Source organism: Diceros bicornis, chromosome 15, assembly GCF_020826845.1.
Source record: "Diceros bicornis minor isolate mBicDic1 chromosome 15, mDicBic1.mat.cur, whole genome shotgun sequence".
Classification (NCBI taxonomy): domain Eukaryota; kingdom Metazoa; phylum Chordata; class Mammalia; order Perissodactyla; family Rhinocerotidae; genus Diceros; species Diceros bicornis.
The window spans coordinates 27,697,641-27,713,764 of NC_080754.1; the positions used below are offsets into that span (position 1 = coordinate 27,697,641).

Consider the following 16,124-nt stretch of genomic DNA (forward strand, 5'->3'; position numbering starts at 1 on the left):
GCATCTGACACATTGTAGGCACAAAATAAATGTTTAAATGACTCAGGAGAGATCTACTAGGAGGTTTATTTCCTTCAACTATGTCATTTCCCTGCTTCCAGTGTTAAAATATAAAAAACAGCTCTTTCTGGAAGTGGAATTATGGATATTCTTTTTTGTTTAGATTTCATTCTGGTTTGAGTTTTTTTGTAATGGTCATGTACTACTTGTTTTTGTGAGGAACATCAGCCCTGACCTAACATCCATGCCAGTCCTCTTTTTTTGCTGAGGAAGACTGGCCCTGGGCTAACATCTGTGCCCGTCTTCCTCCACTTTATATGGGACGCCGCCACAGCATGGTCCAACAAGCAGTGCGTCAGTGCACACCTGGGAGCTGAACCCCAGCTGCCAACAGCGAAGCGCGTGCACTTAACCGCTATGCCACGGGGCTGGCCCGGGCTTTTATTATTAAAATAAAAAACACTTAAAACCAAACCTCCCAAACTTCCAGGTGCTCTCTATTGTCTAGCACCTGTGACTTTCTGGCCCCACTCAACTTACCAGTCTGTTTCCCACTACTTGCTACTGTATGCCCTCTTGTCTCCTTGCTGTCTCGTGAACTACATCATACATATTGTTCCTGTGGCTTTGAATCGCATCTTCTGGGTAGTACCAAGATCTTTTGTAAGTTGAGGAATACTTGTAATAGGAATTGAGTAGTGAGAATTTGGACTGTTTGTCCTGCTGGTCTTATCTTGAATATATGGTGGTTAAGGTGAGATTCCTGGATCAGTTCCGTCAGTTGTAAGGATCAAGATAAATGGAGCATTTAATTGTCTTAGCTTCCTAGAATAGTGACCTCAAAGAAGATAGAATAGTGAATATATTTTCAAATTTTCCTGAGTGTCCTCTAGCCTAAAAAAGAAAAAAGCTTACTTAACTCCAGTGCCATCACAGATAAGCCTTTCATTGATTTATTCATTCAACAGTTACTCCTCTCATAGACACATGAACTAGACACAATGCTAGGTGTTAGTGATATAATGGTCAGTGAAATACTGGATTCATGCTTATGGAGTTTATAACGTAGTTAGAGAAGACAGACGTTAAAAAAGCAAATCCAGCGTGATGAATGTTAAGACAAAGGACGAAAACTAATGTGCATGGGATGGGGATAAGAAGGTGTCAGAGAAGGTTTTCTGAAGAAGTGACTTTTAGGCCAGTACTTGAAGTAGGTGTTTGACAGGTGGAGGTGGTAAACAGAAAGTAGGGTGACTGACTCAATCCTGGTTTGCCCAGGGCTTTCCTTGGTTTAGCACTGGAAGTCCTGTGTCCCAGGGAAGCTCCCTCATTCCCAGAGAAATGGGATGCTTGGTCTCTGAAGAGAAAACCTTCCAGGAGGATCATGTGTGAGGGCCTGATATGGCTATTAGAGGAACTGAAAGAATGGAGAAAACTTAAAGCCTGTGGAGGAAAGGACTACAAAGAGGTGAGTCTGAAAAGTTAGGGGCCTGATCATGTACTACAGTAGTCCCTCTTTATCCACAGTTTCAGTTACCTGCGGTCAACCTCAGTCTGAAAATATTAAATGGAAAATTCCAGAAATAAACAATTTATAAGTTTTAAATTGCACACCGTTCTGAGTAGCGTGATGAAATCTTGCACCATCCCGCTCCATCCTGCCCAGGACGTGAATCATCCCTTTGTCCAGCGTATCCACACTGTATATGCTACCTGCTACCCGTCCATTAGTCACTTAGTAGCCATCTCAGTTATCAGATCGACTGTCGAGGTATCGCAGGGCTTGTGTTCAAGTAACCCTTATTTTACTTAATAATGGCCCCAAGGTGCACGAGTAGTGATGCTAACAATTTAGGTATGCCAAAGAGAAGCTGTAAAGTGCCTTCTTTAAGTGAAACGGTGAAAGTTCTTAATAAGGAAAAGAAATAAAATCATATGCGGAAGTTGCTAAGATCTACAGTAATTTTTATTACAGTATATTGTTATAATTGTTCTATTTTATTATGAGTTATTCTTATTATTCTCTTACTGTGCCTAACTTATAAATTAAACTTTATCATAGGTATGTATGTATAAGAAAAAACATTATAAATAGGGTTCGGTACTATGGTATGGTGGTTTCAGGCATCCACTGGGGGTCTTGGAACATATCCCTGGTGGATAAGGGAGGACTACTGTCTTGGCTTTATCTTAAGTATCCTGCTTAAAAGCTTTAAGTAGGAGACTGAAGTGATGAAGTTGAATATATTTTAAGGTTGCTGCCTGCCATGTGAAGAATAGACTGGAAGGGACCAAGAGTAGATTTGGGGATAATGACAATGATTAAGTCATAGGCTGTGCTGACTTAGAAGTTTTGAGAGGCATGGATAGTTTTGAGAATTGGGGTATTATGATAGAGCTGTAAAGCCTGAAACAAATGATTTTCAAAAATTGTTTTCCTCCAAGGACGTTAATTTCTTAAAAACGGAAAACCAAACATTTTTTACTCCCATATTTTTTTGTCACTATGTAGAAATTTTGCTAGCAGAATAAATAATCCAGGTGGCATTTTTCTTTTTCAGGGATGACTGTCAACCTTTTTTTCAGATATGAAGAATAGCAGCATAAAACGTAGAAGGCATGGCTGTGAAGTCATGGAAGTGATTCTTTTCCTGAACACAACAAAAAGTGTAACTTCAAATAGTTTTGTCGCCTTCCAAGTGGTCCCATTGAGAGGCTATGTGATTATTCCAGTGATGCTTCCATTCTTCAAATCATTTTTTAGAACCTTTCTCTTTGAATTACTTGAGAAGACTGCAGCATATTCTTTCCAGTATCTTCTTCACCAGAGGCAAACCCTTCATCTTTTCTCTGCCTCTGTTTCCATCAGTCGCTGTTGCTTTCTGCATCTACATCTGCCCCACCGTGATTTCTTTCTTTTCCCTTAAATTTTTAAAAATGAGATATAATTCATACATGATAAAACCCACCCTTTAAAAGGTGTACAATTCGAATTTTTTTTAGTATAGTCACAGGATTGTGCAACTATCACCACTATCTAATTCCAGAATATTTGCGTTACTGCAAAGAGAAATCTTGTACCCAGTAGCACTCATTTTACCCCAAACTGCATCCCTCGCCCTAGGCAACCACTAATCTATTTTCTGTCTCTATATATTTGTCTATTCTGGACATGTAAGCGGATTCATATAATATGTGGTCTTTTGTGACTGGTTTCTTTCATTTAGCACAGTGTTTTCAAGGTTTGTCCATATCGTAGCATGCATGAGTACTTCATTCCTTTTTATGGCTGAATAATATTCCATTGTGTGGATATATCACATTTTATTTATCTGTTGATCAGTTAATGGAAATTTGGGTTGCTTTCACTTTTTGACTATTATGAATAGTGCTTCTGTGAATGTTGTGTATAGGTTTTGTGTGAACATATTTTCATGTCTTTTGAGTATATACAGAGCAGTGGAATTGCTGAGTCATATGGTAACTCCGTGTTTAACCTTTTGGGGAGCTACCGGACTGTTTCCCAAAGCAGCCGCACCATTTTGTAATCCCATCAGCAGTGTATGAGGATACCAGTTTCTCCACATCCTCACTAACACTTGTTATTCTCTGTCTTTTTGATTATAGCCATCCTAATGGGTATGAAGTGGTATCTTATTGTGGTTTTAACTTCCATTTCTCTGATGGCTAATGATGTTGAGTATCTTTTCATGTGCTTATTGGCCATTTGTATATCTTTCAAGAAATGTGTCCTTTGGGAAAGCATTGTATGTTCAGAATTAAGTGCTTTAGATCTCAGTGCTTCTCAGAAACTTTTGGTAATAGACTAACAGCTTTTGTAAAATACCATACAATGGACATGAAAGGAAAATCAGACATAGCAAATTCAAGCTCCATTTGTTGTTGTTGTTGTTGTTAGAGTCAACAACAAATTATTCTGTCAAATTGCTCTGAGTTCCTAACCACTTTTTCTCAATTTTTGTATTTCGTTGAGTACTAGTGATAGCTAGTCCATATAACACTCTTTGAGTGGTGTGGCTTAATTTAAAGTAATTTAGTAATTTAAGTAAAAAGCATTTGAAAAGTAGTGCAACTTTTTCCATGTTTGAACTCAAGACAATTGCTTGATTCTTGTATTTTCTGCACTTCCAGCTATGGCTCCCAATTCTCATTTGCTATTGAGGTAATCCCACAGAGGACTGTTTTTTTTTGGGGGGTGGGGGGAAGATTGGCCCTGCGCTAACATCTGTTGCCAATTTTCCTCTTTTTCTCCCCAAAGCCCCAGTACATAGTCGTATATCATAGTTGTAGAGTTGTAACTCTTCTATGTGGGCTGCCGCCTCAGCATGGCTTGATGAGCGGTGAGTAGGTCCACGCCCAGCATCCAAACCAGCGAGCCCTGGGCTGCCAAAGCGGAACGTGTGAACTTAACTGCTACGCCATCGATCCAGCCCCGGACTGGTTTTGAGGCTTGATGAAAACTAGCACTTCATACAGATTTTACTCAAGCTAGTTACATTTTATTAAGATAAACTGGAATATGCAGTTTCAGCAAAAGATAACAAGGCAAATTGGGTTTGGGGCCAATAAGGGTAGCCTTTTGACCCTTTCCCAGTTTTCCTCGTAGTGGGTACCCTCAGTGTTGATGATGTTGTGCTTGTTGAAGGGGAGTTTCTGCTAGCTTGTCAGAAGCACAGAGTGGGGGCTTACCATAAAGCTTCTTATAATTCCAACCATGTCACCCTGAGATTCTAACATAATTATCTTATTTGTTTGTAAATAAATAATTTGTCACCTGGCTGTAACATCTTAGTACTGAGCATAATTTCTTACCTCATTGTTCACATTTATACAAAAATAAGCATTATTCATGCTCAGCCCCTTTATGACCCTGTAGCCATGAACAGTCTGTGAGCATGAGCAGTTCAATATCGCCTGTCTTAAAAGGTCTAGGAGGTCTAAGCATGCAGGCTGCTCCTGACTTTGAAACCTTATAGTCTAGGGACACTGAGAAATGCATTCTTATGCTATCCTAATTATTTATGCTTTTGGTGGTGAAAATTCTGAAACAATGTGGGTCACCAGAAAGTGTTTTATTTGTTTATAGTGGCCTTAAACTAATGAAGTTGTATAGAGTGTTTATGAATTATTTGAAATGTGAGTTTAAACATTTGTTGGTTCCTCTGTGTTAAAACCATTATTAGTGTCGGATTGATACAGAGAAGTATGAAAAGTGTTCCTTGCCAGCCAAGAGTTTATAATCTTGTGGAAAGAGAGAAGAAAAGTTAGAAACTAGGTGACTGAAATTTCGAAGAAGTGTGTGAGTGTCAAATTAATGGATGAGACTGTATCACTCTGGGCCCAATCAGGAGAGAAACTACTCAGTAATTTGAACATGGAAAGAATTATTGACTATAACAGGAGAATGGAATAATGAGGGATTAGCTAGTAAGAAGTAAATAGAACTCTAAGGAACATAGGAATAGCAGAAATAAGGAGCCAGGAGCTACCCTTAGGGCTGATATCTCAGCACCCGGAAAGAGCCTTCCTTCCCCCAGAGCTGAGATCCAGACTTTGTTGGGGAGAGCATGGCTGTGGATCACTGCATGGCAGAGAAGTCATGGTGCTTGTGGTGTGTCGGAACATGCTGAACATCTGCCCTGTAGGGTGTCAGGGGAAGCTGTTCACGGGGAGGTGTTAACTCAGCTGCGAAACCTCCTGAGGAAAGAGTAGGGGAAGCTGCTGGCTGCTGGCCACCTTGCCCTGTAGAAGCCTGGTGAGCAAGCACGCTGGAACCAGGAAGCAAAACGTTTCTCCTGCAGTGTCTCTCTTGCGCCCTCTGCTGATAAAGCTTAACTCCTGAGCCCTTGAAATACGGCTACTGCGACTAAGAAACTGAATTTTATTTTTATTTCATTTTAATTAATTTAAATTTAAATAGCCATATATGGCTAGTATGGCCACCTATATTGAATAGCACAGTGTACAGAATGGTGTGTTCATAAGGAAAAAAGTTTTAAAGAAGACAAATAATTTGAAGATGACTTTAACTGCAAATTCCCATTCAAGGTTGGCCTGTCTAAATGGTACCACTCCATTTTCCCAAAATATCTTTTATGTTTTTATTATTTTCCCCAAAGCGCCAGTAGATAGTTGTACGTCATAGTTGCACATCCTTCTAGTTGCTGTATGTGGGACGCGGCCTCAGCATGGCCGGAGAAGCGGTGCGTCGTTGCGCACCTGGGATCTGAACCCGGGCTGCCAGTAGCGGAGCGCGTGCACTTAACCGCTAAGCCAGGGGGCCGGCCCCCAAAATATCTTAATTTGATATTTTTTGAAAATTCTTTTTATATCACTGATGTAATTACTAAAATAAACTGAGATCCATTTTTTCTTTTTAAGGTATCTTTTAAAAATGCATATCCCCCAGTGCTATCTGTTTCTATAACTTTACTTACCCACCTAGTCTTGGTTCAGCCATTTTAGTAAGCATTTGTTGAGCATATACTGACTGTGTGCCAAGCTCTGTACAATGTGCTGGGAGTACAAAGAATAAGGCAGAATTGCTGTCATTAGCAGTTTAATCTAGTTGGGATTAAGGGAGAGGAAGGTGGGGGTAAAGGGAAATTTTTAAGTGTTCCCTTTTTTTAAACCTCTGTATGTAATTTGATACTGCTTAGGAATATTCTTTTTAAAAATTTTCCTCACCTTTTAAAAAACAGTTTTCATAAAGCAAGGAGAGATTTTTGCCTCTCCATCTTTGCTGGATTATTTTATTTCATGCTCTCCATGAAATAAAATATGCTCTCTCTTCATGCATAAGTGGAATGCAGCCTCAGAATTCTTCTTATCACGTACAGGAAGATGTGGTAGCCGCCCCTCTGGGTCATTCACAGTGGCTCTGAGGCTGAAGAGCAGCTTCTGAGGTGCAGCCTGCTTGCCGTTTGTGACCTGTAGATAGTACCGAGAGTATCCTTCCCCCACTTTTTATCTGTGGAAACTATCTGTCCTTTATGTCATTTATCAAGTCACAGTCATGCTCTTTCACAAATCATTTTGAAGTGATAGAGGTGATCTCTTACCCCTCTGTACTCTTGCATTCATTCAACAGATATTTATTGATTGCCTCACATGTGGCAGGTTCTGTTGAACCAGGAGGGGGAAAGTGAGTCATGTCACTTGTGGACTGAGACAGTTAAGAGCCCACATGCCCCCTCAGTCTCTCTCTTCCATTTTGGTGGTGACTTGTTAAGATAGTGGAACTTCAAGATGGCAGCAGCCTAGATCCATAAATCACCTTAAGGAGAAGAACTAACTTCCTCAAGCTTAGTATCCAATAGAAATAAACCTTTATTGTGTTAAACCATTGAGATTGGAGTGTTTGTTATCAATGCCTAGCCTAGCCTAGCCTAATACAGGGGTATTTTCATTCTTTTACTGTTATGACAGTGCCACTATGAATATTCATATAATTTGCACATGTGCAAAAGTTCCTTGGATTTATATCCAGGATAAAATGGCTGAGTTGCAGAATATACAGACAGTCAACTTTACAAACTAATACCAAATTGTTTAATTGTTTTCTGAAGTAGTTTTACCAGTTTATACTCCTGCTAGCAGCGTAGGGGAATTCTCTTTGCTCTACATCGTTGCTAACTCTTGATATTGGTCAGCCTTCTTAATTTTTGCCAATCTAGAAGGTGTTTACACCTTCTAGACCATCTGGTAGTGGTCTTCATTTATATTTCCACAATTTCTTACGAGGGTTGGGCATATTCTCATGTAGTTATTCACTGTTTGTTGTCTTCTATGAAATACCTGTTCATATCATTTGCTCATTATTTATTGAATTATTTGTCTTTTGCTTATTTCTTTATGGGAACATATGGTGCATTGTGAAACACATTTAGCTTTTTATTATAGAAAATTCCAAGTGCATTCAGAAGTAGATAGAATAGTCTAATGAAGACTCATGTGACCATCACACAGCTTTAAAAATTTTTTTCTTAAAAAATTTTTTTTTTTTCTGTGAGGAAGATCAGCCCTGAGCTGACATCCCTGCCAATCCTCCTCTTTTGCTGAGGAAGATTGGCCCTGAGCTGACACACGGGCCCATCTTCCTCCACTTTATGTGGGACGCTGCCACAGCATGGCCTGACAAGCCGTGCGTCGGTGTGTGCCCGGGATCCGAACCCCGGCCGCCAGTAGTCGAGTGCGAGCACTTAACGCTACGCCACAGGGCCAGCCCCATCTTTTAAATTTTTAATTATGGTAAAATACACATAGCCAGCCCTCGTGGTCTAGTGCCTGATGTTAGGCACTCTCACCACTGAGGTTTGGGTTTGTTTCCCAGTTAGAAAACCACACCACCCATATGTCAGTTGTCATTCTGTGGCAGCTGTGTGATGCTGAAAGCTTCGCCACCTGTATTTCAAATACCAGCAGGGGTCACCCATGATGGACAGCTTTCAGCAAAGCTTCCAGACTGAGACAGATTAGGAAGAAAGACTTGGCCACCCACTTCTAAAAAAATTGGCCATAAAAACCCTCTGAATAGTAGTGGAGCATTGTCTGATACAGCGCCGGAAGGTGAGAAGATGGCACAAAAAGACTGGGCAGGGTTCTGCTCTGCTGTACACAGGGTGGCTAGGAGTCAGAATCGACTTGATGGCACTAACAACAAGTGATTGAGAAAGAAATTAAAGTTTTTGTTTTCTTTTTCAATTTATGTGTATTGCTTTTTCAAATAGTTACTAAGTTTTTAGGGCATGAATAGTAATGAAGTTGTTTGGATCTAACTACTAAATAAGTGAAACTGTTAGGAATTTCTTTTGGCCTAGAGGTAGTGTGAATTAATTACTGAGAATAGTAAGGACACCATGAAACGAGAAGGTTTGGGAACTTCTGTCCTAGGAACTTCATCCCCCCCCCCAAAGCCCCAGTAGATAGTTGTATGTCATAGCTGCACATCCTTCTAGTTGCTGTATGTGGGACGCGGCCTCAGCATGGCCAGAGAAGTGGTGTGTTGGTGCGCGCCCGGGATCTGAACCCGGGCGGCCAGCAGCGGAGCGTGCGCACTTAACCGCTAAGCCACGGGGCCGGCCCAGGAACTTCATTTTTTAAATGATATTATAAATGGTGTCTTTTTCCCTTCTCATTTTTTCATTTTCTGTTAGGTATACAAAAATGTAATTGAATTCTGTATATTCCTCTTTAAACTGCAAATTTGCTAAATTTTTGTTTATCCCTGTAATTTATCCTAGTTCCATTTGCATTATGTAGACAGTCTTATCATTTGCAATTAACGACACATTTCTTCTAGTGTAGCAAAACATTGGAGAAAAAAGAAATGAGGGGCCGGCCCTGTGGCATAGCAGTTAAGTCTGTGTGCTCCGCTTTGGCGGCCCGGGGTTCGCAGGTTCAGATCCCAGGTGTGACCCTACACACTGCTTGTCAAGCCATGCTGTGGCGGCGTCCCATATAAAGTAGAGGATGATGGGCACGGATGTCAGCCTAGGGCTAATCTTCCTCAAAAAAAAAAAAAAGAATAAATAATAAATTCAGATAAAAATTTTTCAAAGCACTTTTCACAACCTGCAGTCTCCCATCCCTCCTTACTGTGAGAAGAGCAGTTCAGGTATTATTGCATTTTATAGGTGATTGAATTGAGGGACTAAAAAGATAAGTGATTTGGTTTTCAGTATACAACTTGATTAGTGATAGTTTATTTGCCTAAACTGGCTAAACATTGTTTATTTGAAAAACATGTTTTGAGTTTCTATGATGTATATAACACTTTGCTAGATGCTGTTGGGGAATAAAAAGAAATATAAAAATAGTACCTTCTCACAAAGAATAGAGTTCAGTAGAGGAAATATGATACATCATAATTGGTAATAATAGAGGCAATGTCATAATCTGGTTAATGAGTATTTGCTAAATGTTTAATCCATATAATGATGTAGAAAGTTCCCATTGTAGATGTTGTAATACCTAAAAATGTAAGAAGAAAATGCGAATTTTCAACCACTGCCAATTTATATTTAATGGTTTTTGTTTAGTTTTAATTGTAAAGCTAAATAAGGTTCCTGTGTTGTCTGCAAAGTGAAAAATACAAGGATATTTTTAGTGGGCAATGGATTGTTAGATTGGGTCTCTGTAGTGCCTTAACTTACTACAAGCAATATTCATTCTACTTTTGCTGGTGATTTTTATATAATTTACAAAGTTCCAAAATCAAATATACAAAGCAAGATATTTTCAGCGAAGTCTAACTTTTAATTCAATCCCTTCCATTTTGTTCCCTTCCTCCCCAAAAGTAACCATTAAAAAAATTATGGTTTATACTTCCATTTAAAAAAAAAATAAGTGTGTGTGTGTGTGTATTGATACACCTTTCTTCCCCCCCTTAGGTAAATGGTAGCATACCATACATATATTCTTTTCCCCCATCTTTCTTTTCATTAGTAGCGTTAACCTAAAAAAATAAAACAGCCAGTTATTTTACCAGCAAAATGAGTTTATTCAGGAACAAAGCAAACAATTGCAATTCGAGACAAGCAAGCTATAGCAAAAGCCATAGGCAAGTCCTGCAAGCAAAGGAGAGGAACCTTGTTTGAGAGAGAAAAAAGGGGAAGTAGGAACGGGTTGTTTTGAATTAAAGTCCATTGGTGGAAAGCAGGAGTGACAGTTTCTCATTGGCTGAGTTGCTGGGGTAGTTGATTTCTTGTAGGAGATGCAATGGATATCTCTTCCTGTTGGAGCCTGTAATTGATGATTCTTTCCTGAGGATTCTTTTTTGCAGTCTGTAACGGACAGTTCTTCCTGTAATTGGCATTGAGTGGTACTGCATGAGGGCTTCCCCTTCTGGTCTTCCAACTCCATTTTAATGAGGTTTCCCTTTATTAATTTTCATGGTAGTTTATCCTGAGATCACTCCATGGCAGTATATAGAGTGATTTCCCTATTCATTTTTACAACTTCATAATACTTGAGTGTGTGATATACCCTAGTTAATTCAACCAGTCCCCTCTTAGGACCATTTGAGATGCTCCTAGTCTTTTGCTGTTACAGATAATACTATAACAGCCTAGTGTATATGTCTATTTGTATTTTTGCCATTGTGTCTTTGAGATAGATTCCTACAAATGGGGTGTTTGGATCTGTACTCTTTTTTTTTTTTTTTATAATTTTATTTATTTATTTTTCCCCCAAAGCCCCAGTAGATAGCTGTATGTCATAGTTGCACATCCTTCTAGTTGCTGTATGTGGGACGCGGCCTCAGCATGGCCAGAGAAGCGGTGCGTCGGTGCACGGCCGGGATCTGAACCCCGGGCTGCCAGTAGCGGAGCGCGCGCACTTAACCACTTAACCGCTAAGCCACGGGGCCAGCCCTGGATCTGTACTCTTAAACACTACGTTATACTGCTTTCCTATGAAATAAAAATTGTAGATTATTTAACTTGTCCTCTTTTCAGGGGAAAAATCAATATAATGCCCTAATTCAAGTCTCTAAATCAATTTCGGAGGGAAGATTAATATAATGGGAAAAAAAGAAAGAAAAGGAAAACTGTAATAAAATATATATTTCCATTCGTAGATACCGTTGGCCCTCCGTATCCATGGGTTCTGCATCTGCAGATTCAACCAACCACGTATGGAAAGGCCTACGATAGTTGTGTTTGTACTGAACCTGTACAGAATTTTTCTTCCTGTTGTTATTTCCTAAAACAATACAGTACAACAACTGTTTACATATCATTTACGTCATATAAGGGACTTGAGTATCGTTAGATTTTGTTATCCATGGGCGGTCCTGGAACCCATACCAAGAGACAACTGTATTTGATCACAACTAATCTAAAAGTCAGTATGAAGTGATTATAGGTCTGTGTGTCTACTTAAGTTTGGCCATAATGCAGTCTCATGCAGGTGTACTGCTATTGATGACTCACCCAGCATGATCACATTGCTTTCAGTGACATGATATTCCAAATGGTGAATAAACTTCTTGTTAAAACCAAGCTAAACAAAGTACAAGCTCTTCTCTTGGTTTCATAGTGGTTGCGTACCTGAAAAATTCAGTGTGTGTTAAAACTGTAAAAAATATCTTTTATATGTAAAATGGAAGTATGCTCTAGGTTCAGATAATTATATATATATAAATTTTTTTAAATTATAAATCAGTGCATGGTGGAATGTTCAAGAGTTGTGAGGACTTGCCGGCACATTGCAGAATATCGGTATCTGTGACCTCTGCTCACCGAATACCAGTGGAACCTCTTTTCATTCCTGATAGTGTTTATTTGTGCTTTCTTTCTTTGTTTCTTGATTAATTTTGCCAGAGGTATTTTGCTAGTTTTATCTAAGACCCAAGTTTTAGTTTTATTGATCTTTTCTGTTGTATAATAGTCTTCTATTCAGCAATTTCTCCTTTTATCTTATTATTTTCTTCCTACTTTCTTTGGGTTTATTTTGCTGTTTTTGTTTGTTTTTTACTTTTGCTTCTTAGGTTGGATGCTTAATTCATTAATTTTTAGTTCGTTTTTAAAGTAAAAATTCAGAACTGCAAGTGTCCTTAAGTGCTTTAATCACATCCTGCAAGTTTTTTTTATTGTGGTAAAATATACATAACATAAAATTTACCATTTTAACCATTTTTAGGTGTACAATTCATTGGCATTAAGTACATTCACAATGTTGAGCAATCATTACCACTATCCATTTCAAAACTTTTCATCATCCCAAACAGAAACTCCATGCCCATTAAACAATAACTCCCTATTTCACCCTCCTCCTAGGCCCTGGTGACCTTTACTTTACTTTCTGTCTCTATGAATTTGACCGCTCTAGATACCTCATATAAGTGAAATTATACAGTATTTGTCCTTTTGTGTCTGGCTTATTTTATTTAATGTTTTCAGAGTTCATCCTTGTTAGAGCACATATCAAATTTCTTTCTTTCTTTTTTTTTGTGAGGAAGATCAGCCCTGAGCTAACATCCATGACAATCGCCCTCTTTTTGCTGAGGAAGACCGGCCCTGAGCTAACATCTATTGCTAATCCTCCTCCTTTTTTTTCCCTTTTTCTCCCCAAAGCCCCAGTAGATAGTTGCATGTCATAGTTGCACATCCTTCTAGTTGCTGTATATGGGACCACCACCTCAGCATGGCTGGACAAGCAGTGCGTCAGTGCGCACCCAGGATCCGAACCCGGGCCACCAGTAGCAGAGCGCGCACACCTAACCCGCTAAGCCACGGGGCTGGCCCCACAAATTTCATTTCTTTTTAAAGATGAATAATACTCTACAGTATGTCTATACCACATTTTATTTATCCAGTCCTGCGAGTTCTGATACATAGTTTTCATTCTCATTCAATTCTAAGTATTTTCTGATTTCCGTTATAATATCTTAACCATAAGTTTTTTAGAAGTGTTTTAAAATTTCCAAACCTATGGAGTTTTTTCCTAGTTATTTTTTTGTTATTGATTTCCAACTACATTGATTTTAGTTAACAGTACAGAGTGATTCCAATCTTTTGAAAATATTCTTTGTCTCAAAATGTTATTTTGACCTCATTCTAGAAAGATAGTTTTGTTGAATCTTCATAATTTTATTTATTTATTTATTTTTCCCCCAAAGCCCCAGTAGATAGTTGTATGTCATAGCTGCACATCCTTCCAGTTGCTGTATGTGGGACGCGGCCTCAGCATGGCCGGAGAAGCAGCGCGTCTGTGCGCGCCCGAGATCGGAACCCGGGCCGCCTGCATCAGAGCGCACGCACTTAACCGCTAAGTCACGGGGCGGCCCTGAATCTTCAATTTGTGTTGCAGCTTTTTCTCTCAGTACACTGAGGATATATCAGTGTCTTTTTGCTTTCGTTGTTGGTATCAAGAAGTAAGCTGAAAGTCCATCTGCCACTTCTGTGAAGTTTGCTCTTTTTTCTCCTTTGGCCAATATTAAGAACTCTTTGATGTTTGATTAATTTCACTATGATGTGTTTTCACTTTGATGTGCATAGATTACTTTTTATCCTGCTTTTGATTCATTAAAGTTCTTCAACTTATGGATTTGTGTCCTTCATTAGTTCTAGAAATTTCTCAGCTACTAATTTATCCAGTGAACCATTGCCTCATTCGTTCTCTCATCTCCTTCTGGAACTCCAAATAGGTGTAGCTTAGATCATCCAACGTACTCATCTTACTTTTCTTTCATACTTTCTCTTTGTCTCTCTGTGCTGCATTCTAGGTACTTTCTTCAGCTACATCTCGCAGGTCACTAATTCTGTCTTCTGCTGAGTTTGCACTGCTTTTTACTTCAAATGTTGAGTTTTAATTTTCAGATATTTTTTCTTACTGTAAGTTCTGTATGGTTGTTTTTCATATTTGCTTTTTTTTTTGCTTTTGTTTTCAAGCTTCTTCTACATATTCTGTGTCAGATCATGCCACATCTATTTCACCAGTCTCTTTTGGCTAGATAGTCCTCAATCATGGTATTTTGTTTGTTTTCTGAATTTTCACTATGAGGTGTTCCTTTTCCTTAGAATTTTATCTTTGGTATGATTTGAGGCCTGTGCTGAAGTTGTTTTCTCCCAGGGAGGCTTTATGTTTATGTTTGATTCTGCCATTCACCAGGGAGTGCTACCAGCATGACCCCATTCAATTAAACCTCTTGGAATTTTTTGGGACCTCATAGGTGGATGAATTCAGACCATAAGCATGCATTTTGTTGTTAGGATTTCTCAGAGATTTTTTCCCTGTCTTGTTATCACTGGACTCAAAATAGTTAAAGTTTTCTTGTTCCCTCTGCCCAGAGGGATTTATTCCTGATTTATATAGATTATAGCTTTTATGTCTAGCCTTATGTGGGAGGAAATCATATTAGATTTTTCAGTTTTGGCAGACTCTGAGTTTTATCACCTGTCCCCTGTGACAGCCATCAAAGTGGAAGTTTAAGGTCTCCCGAGTTTGGTTAAAAATCCATCAAGAATAACTGGATTATTAAATTGCTTACGCTCTTGTTCCTGGTTTCACTTGGCTTTGGGCTCTATGGAAACATTCCTTTCATCTTAACTAGCTTATCCATGCATTTTTAAAGATTTGAAATGTTGTCCAGTCCTTTATTTATTTGAGTTTGAGCAGAGTTTCTTTTCATTCTTTATTCTTTACCAGTGCCCCAATTGTGTTTTCTATGTCTCTTTCCCCTTTCCTTTCTGGCTTTGCTACTAACAGACCTGATGTAATCTGGTGCCACCAAATGAAAACACTCCTTTCCTTTTAATTTGTGAACATTCCTTTCATAGTATGTGTTGTCCACTTAAGGTGTTTGGGATATTTTCATTGATGCTTTTGCTCTCAAAGGCATTTGAGGCTTTTTTGCAGGGGGAGGGGAAAGAAAGGCCAGTGGTGTTGGGGCTCTTGTAGCTTATTGAGAGGTTGTTAGAAGTCTTACCAAATAGTGTTGTATTATTACATTCTTAAGGTACTGAAAAATTAAGGTTCATTTGTTATTTATGTTAAATGTGAGTAAAAATAAAGCAAAATTGTGCTTTTTACATCATGTTTTTCAACATGATGTATATGGTTTGTACTTGGAGTACCATAGTTGATCTGAGTAGATTATAATAAATTTAGCAATTTCTACCAGTTAGACTGACCAGTTCCAGATACCACTCCTTTTTTCGTTTGTGTTGTATATGTAACTTCCCCTAGGCTCCTTCAGTAGACAATTGAGGAATTGTTTGTCTTTGAGTCGTGTCACAATTAAACAATGGGCCTGTTAGAAGAGTACAGTGTGTTTTGGGCATGCTTTTTGTTTTGCCTACTTGTTTTTCACTGAAAAGTAGCAAAAAGTGTTTGAACAGATTTAGAGAGAGGCAATACTTATCATTTGCTTTTTTTATAAACATTTTTGAAAATGGTAGAGAAAAATATTGGTAAATCAGTAATTTACCATGAGCTGTTTTTACATTCTTTGTTGTTTCTGGCTAAAATATAAGATGTGAAAAGCCTTATCTCATCCTCATTTGGCACTTTTTAGGCATTTGACATTGTCAGTAGAAGCAATACACATGCTTCTGGAAGGATGCTTTATGGAAAAGGATCGAAGACTAAGGCCATGAGTC

General features: G+C 38.8%; 1 protein-coding gene across 3 annotated transcripts in view; it reads left to right on the plus strand.

The window, feature by feature from the left end:
• Window positions 1-16,124, plus strand: part of PAK2 (p21 (RAC1) activated kinase 2) — an 88,983-nt gene that overhangs the window by 21,449 nt on the left and 51,410 nt on the right. Inside the window, exon 1 of one of the 3 annotated variants that reach the window (XM_058556032.1) lies at window positions 1,304-1,468. The exons of the other annotated variants lie outside the window; for them this stretch is intronic. The gene's annotated coding sequence lies outside the window, so the exon portion shown is untranslated. Of the gene's footprint in view, window positions 1-1,303; window positions 1,469-16,124 lie in introns of those variants that run through there. 3 annotated transcript variants of the gene reach the window in all.